At 35.7% G+C, this 6,000-nt stretch overlaps 1 protein-coding gene across 3 annotated transcripts in view; it reads right to left on the reverse strand.

Annotated features, from left to right (window-relative positions):
* The window catches only part of LOC148312471 (ATP-binding cassette subfamily G member 4-like), a 36,273-nt gene extending 33,371 nt beyond the window's left edge, over positions 1–2,902 (reverse strand). For 2 of the 3 annotated variants that reach the window (XR_015839220.1, XM_088277119.1), the window contains exons 1-2: positions 2,605–2,902; positions 681–794 (exon numbers count right to left, since the gene is read on the reverse strand). The gene's annotated coding sequence lies outside the window, so the exon portion shown is untranslated. Of the gene's footprint in view, positions 1–680; positions 830–2,604 lie in introns of all 3 variants that reach the window. The other variant, XM_088277120.1, reaches the window with a different exon arrangement.
* Between the last annotated feature and the right edge of the window lie 3,098 nt (positions 2,903–6,000).

The raw sequence follows: 6,000 nt of genomic DNA on the forward strand, positions 1-6,000 counted from the left end.
ATCTTGTGATTTAACACCTTGAGACTTTTTTCTTTGGGGCCACGTGAAAGATAAGGTCCATGTCAATGCTCCACAATCGATTGAAGACCTCAAAGATGGAATTCGTGGAGTTATCGAGGACATACAGCCGCAAATGTGCGAATTGGTCATGGAAAATTTCATGAAAAGGATATGGTGCTGCAGCCGTAGCCGTGGCGGCCATTTGGCTGATATCGTTTTCCATCGTCAATCGCATACTTTTCTCTTAACAATGCCATAAATATTCATTGATTTATCTTAAAATATACCAGTTTTTTTCAAATATCAAAATGAAACCTCTTATTGGATAACCCTATACTATACCCGTTAATTGTTTTATATTTTGCCATGTGTTAGTTTTGTTTTTCATTCTTATTTGTGATTCAGTCTTCATACTTACTTACTTGTGACCATTAGGGCATTTTACACGGAATTACACGGAATTTTACCGTCCGGCACGTCAGTTAGCATATAAAACGGATGGCTTGTGCTTTTGCCCAACTTTTTTCGGATCTGCCGGACGGTGAAATTCCGTGCAGTGCATAAGCGGCTTTACACTTCGGAGGGGGTCGGAGTGTTATTAGAAAGTATATTAGTATCAAATATGATGTTGTTACTTAGAACCTTAATTCATTACATAAACCCATTATACAATGACTTACTTTTACTTTCTCCTCAGCTCAAATGTACCTACTTTTCTCGCCGCACTAACACCAAACAAATTGATTATTCAATCAAACATAATTTTTTTATTAATTTATAAACGTCACAACACGCTAGTATTAATATATGAACATGTTTATATAAAACGCTTATCGAGTAAATAAGATAAAATAAAGATAAATTGTATTTTTTTATGCACTTAATTATTAACATAATAAAACAACAGCTATACTCTTTTTACCAGTTTTATTTTATTTGACCAGTGACCGGGTGTCGTCGTTACCGATATCATCAGACTGGTGGGAGGCTAGACAAAATGTGTATGTTATGTAAAGGGTCCGCCAAATAACTTTTTTTTTTTTAAAACAGGGCGCAAAACATCGAGTGTAGCTTCGGCTGTGTGGCACGTAGCGCCGTCCTGTTGAAACCAAATGTTGCCAATATCCTCCTCTTCAATTTTTGTGAACAAAAATCCGTTCAACATGGCCCGATAACGATCGCCATTGACTGTAACGGCCACTCCTTGCTCATTTTCAAAGAAAAATGGCCCAATTATGCCTCTGGACCAAAATCCGCACCAAACAGTGACTCGTTTTGGGTGTACCGGCTTTTCAATGTATGCGTGCGGGTTTTCTGTGCCCCAAATACGACAATTTTGCTTGTTTACATACCCGCCAAGATCAAAATGAGCTTCATCCGAAAAGATGATTTTTTTGGCAAAATCGGCATCTTCTGTAAGTCGATCGCAGGCCCACTCAGCGAAGCGAAAACGCATTGGATGGTCAGTTGGCTTCAACTCCTGAACCAATTGGACTTTGTATGGCGTCATACCAAGGTCTTTATGCAAAATTCGTCTCAATGATGTCTCCGAAATGTTCAATTGTTGAGAACGACGGTGAATTGATGTTGATGGCGCTTCACGCACACTTTCTGCCACAACATCGATATTCTCGGGTGTACGCACTGTTTTTGGCTTTTCACGCTTTGGTTTATCGATGAGGATGCCAGTTTCTTTCACTTTTTTCACAAGATAACGAACATACGGAGCTGACGGTGCTTCTCTTCTTCCAAAAACCGTACGCAATTTTCGCACACATTCTGCAACATTACCATGATTTTCAAAGTAATGTCGCAATATTTCCCAGCGTTGTTCAAGCGTATACACAACCATATTCGCTCAGCGGAAGGATAAAACTAATTATCTGTCAAATCAGACATGAGCTAAGTGTTACCATTCACGAAATAAGCACTAGTTGAAAAAAAAAACTTTAGATGGCGGACCCTATACAAAACAAGGCGGGGCTTGAAAACCACGATTTTATATAATTTTTCTGACCGAATGAATTTATTCAATTTAAATTCATTTTTACGGATGACTTCTTATTAAAGACATATTAATTTTGACTTCTTATTAAATGATTGAATCTGTTGCATTTTTATTTATGGAAAATACGTATTTGAATACAACGTTGTGTCAAATTTTCAAAGGAATCGTTGTATTGCGTTAGGAGGCTTAAGATTTTGAACAAACCAACATTAACATTATATTTAAAAATAGAATTTTTTAAAGATAAAATCATACTTAAAAACCTTACTTCAAATTAAATGTAACTATTAACATAATGCACTACTTAAATTCATTCAATTTAAATTAATTTAGTCAGAAAATGTATATAAAATCACGGTATTCAACCCTTGCCTTGTTGTGTATATACGAGTGTAACACAGAATTTTGTCTAGGCTCCCTCCAGTCCGATGACGTCGGCAACTACGAAACCTAGTCACTGGTCAAATAAAATATATGTAGAAAAAAACTGGTTGTTGTATTATTTTTTTAAATGCAGTTTCACCAAGAAATGTCAGTAAAAAACTGAAAACACTTGATTATATTAAAATAATAAAATACATTTGTAATATACGAACACTTTTTTTTCTTTTTCTTTAAAGCGTCAAATTACATTATCAGAACCAATAAAGAACAATTGAACAATCGTTAAATTACACATCCTCGTCACAGATCATTTGGGATCACCAAAATGAATTGAAACACCCGCGTTGGTTCTTTGTCATACGTTAATCTCAGCGTTGTCTTGTGAAAATACTGTGTCGGTGGATTTTGTATTCGAAACACGCGGCAATGTTTACGTTTTGCACGATATAAAGAGAGATTCGCGCGTTGTATGAGTCGAGAACAGCGCGCGACTGGCCGCTGGATGCAACTGAACTGTGAATTGCGTACGGAGTATGGCACTGCTGATTATCTCTAGGTACCATGTTCTAACACATATCGCTCACTCCTTTCAACAACGTCATATATCAAAAATCGTCAATCTTCAGTTATGCATGTTTTCGGAATGCCCAGAAAATGTACTATATCTCAGCAAAAGAGGCATAATTTTAACTAAATATTTATCCGCGACAGGGCAAAAAGTGTTGTTTTTGCATTTTTAAAAAAGTTTTGTTCAATTATTTTTTTTAATGAACAAAATATTTTTCAAATGGAGAAAAAATATTCAGGTTTTACCTACAAAGATCTCGGCTGTCCAAACTCAAAACACAGTAAGGGACATTTTTTTTTTGTAGTACGTTTTTTTGAATTTTTGGACTAAGTATAATTTATTTAAAATGCAAAAAAAGTTACTGCAAAAAATGTCCCTTACTGTGTTTTAAGTTTGGACAGCCGATCTGTTGCACAGAAAAAAGATAAATAATTGGCTTGATATTTATTTTTAATACATTTCATTACATTTTTAATCTTTAAAAATCAAGTTTTTTGATATATATGACGTTGTTGAAAGGAGTGAGCGATATAGTTCGCATTTCGCCTCTTCGCTTATGCCCGTCAATCAACATTCTTCTCCAATAGGAGCTTATTGGGTTATCAATGTGCTAGCCTTATTTTATCGCGTCTAGACAGAGAAAAATATCCTCAACGATGCATTTCAAACGTGAAAAAGGGCTCAGAACAGAATGGATTGAAGCATTTTCAGTTTGTATGATGATTCGAGTTTTTCAGTGATTTTTCACAGTGGCGGCTCTAAAGATTTTACTATTTTTTCTTAGACAGAAATATTTGTGTTTTTATCATTTACACAAATATTTCAATTTCGTACTATTTCTGAGAGCCTTAGCGGATCATTATTAGAAATATGTATCAAATTGTGGTAGAGTGGGTTCGAACCGAGAAACTCTGACTTAAGAGTCCGCGACACTAACCACGGGACCACAACCCGACACATTTTATGTGGGTAACTGTTATTATTATTTTTTAAATTCAATTTCATTCACATTATTTGTTGACAACTCAAAATAGATGAAGAAGAATATGGAAGTCTGGGATTCACAGGGCTTACGACCGTCATAGTCTTGTTTAAGTGATCACTTTAGACGTGTAACATTCACCAATTCTACTCATGATCACTACTCAAGTTTTCATATTTATATTTTTCTTTTTCTTCTTGGTGTAGGCCTTGTGTCCTGTTTTTGTTATTTATCAATATTTTTTTAATTTTATTTTAACGTCTCTCAAGGCGGCCCTGTAGCCAATGCCAAAATCGAGTATTAATTAAAAATCAGTATTATTTAGAATGAGTAATTAAAGAATGTGATAAATTTGATAAATATCTTATTTTTTTATCTTCTCACAACAACAAAGGATCACGTAACCATCAGATTAAAAATATTTATTAAATTTATATACTAGAAAATTGTGTTCCTGCTGTGTTATTTTATTTATTTTCTTTAGTTTATATAACAGCAAATTGTGTACTGCCGTGTTATGTCGACGTAATCCATAAAAATGACATTTCAACATAGATGAAGAAGAATATGGAAGTCCTGGCATTTACAGGGCTTACGACCTTCATAGGCTGGTTTAAGTGATTACTTTACACTCGTGTAACATCCACCAATTCTACCCATGATGGCTTCCTCTACATTCGCCTCATAAATTAATTTTACCCTTCTTTCCTCACTCATTCGTTCCACATGTCCAAACCATCTCGACACAATTTTTAATCACCAAAATATATTCTAAAAAAAATGTGCACGTTTGCCTTCTCGCTCAGCCAGTCACGTAATGAAATGTGTATTTGATAGTACACCCTTAAGAAATCGATGACAAACTACTTCATTAGCATTTTATCAAGACTATTGATGTTTGTATTTTTTATTCATTTAAAAAAATAATATTCACATATTGCAAGGCAGGACCCCACAAGATGGACCCCAAGAATCCTACGATGGAGATCTTGGGAGAACAAAAGATTTGTCGGAAGACCCCAAAAGAGATGGTCTGACGACATTGTCCCTGTGGGGGGTAAAAACTGGCTGCAAGCAGCAATTAACCGGAGAAAAATGGAAAGAAGGGGAAGGAGGACCCAGAAAGAAGAAATAAATAATACAAAGGAAAATAATATGCAGATTTTATCAAAATATCATGCTTCTTAGTGTTTTCATTTCTGACAAGCATATCAGGCAAGAGTCTTCGAGATAGAATAATAAACGCCAGGATCAGGGAAATATGCGAGATCGAAGATGTCGTTAGGTGGGGAAGGCAACGAAGGAGACAATGGTATGCGCATGTAAAGAGAATGGAACCATCCAGACTCCCCCACATCGCACTGTACGGCCAACCCCATCGTAGACGACTCCCGTACAGACTATCAAAGAAATGGATCAAGCTGGAGAGAGCTGGGAATCGACATCGCAGGAGGCTAATCGCTCTTAAAAACAGGCCACAAGGCCTACACCAAGAAGAAGAAGAAGATTTTTTTTGTTGATAGATTCACTATTGTTTGCATAAAATACGACAAAATATTTTTGATGTTTCTATGGTAAATTGATTATGTAATTTACATACAAATCTTACATGTCTGATTCATTAATTGAGCTATATCACAGCCGAGAATCTTTCCAATATGTTTCCCATTCGATACAAGTACGATTGATCATTTGATTACGTGAATTAGTGTCACGGGTTGATCATATACATATGTAGATTGACTGACCCGATCGCAATTTGAGTGAACCTCGTTCACGAACGCTGACCCTTTTTAACAACTGATTCACGAACTCATTCAATGATATTTTCATTCATCCATAATATTTTGAGTATGTCACAATTTTTTGTTAAAAAATACTGGATTTCTCGCTCCATAAGTGGAGTGGAGTGGTCATGGGTCGGTAAAGTGTGGCTCCCGAGCAGCGTTACCGATAATTTTCAGAATTCCCCGAAAATCTAGGTCAAATTCCCTGAATTGGGGAAAAACAATGTCCCCACAAAATTATCGCAAGGAAAAAAACAAGTGTTTATAAAAA

This window comes from Brachycentrus maculatus, unplaced genomic scaffold (genome assembly GCF_059751285.1).
Source record: "Brachycentrus maculatus isolate JH-2025_06_01 unplaced genomic scaffold, ASM5975128v1 h1tg000039l, whole genome shotgun sequence".
In the NCBI taxonomy this organism is placed as follows: domain Eukaryota; kingdom Metazoa; phylum Arthropoda; class Insecta; order Trichoptera; family Brachycentridae; genus Brachycentrus; species Brachycentrus maculatus.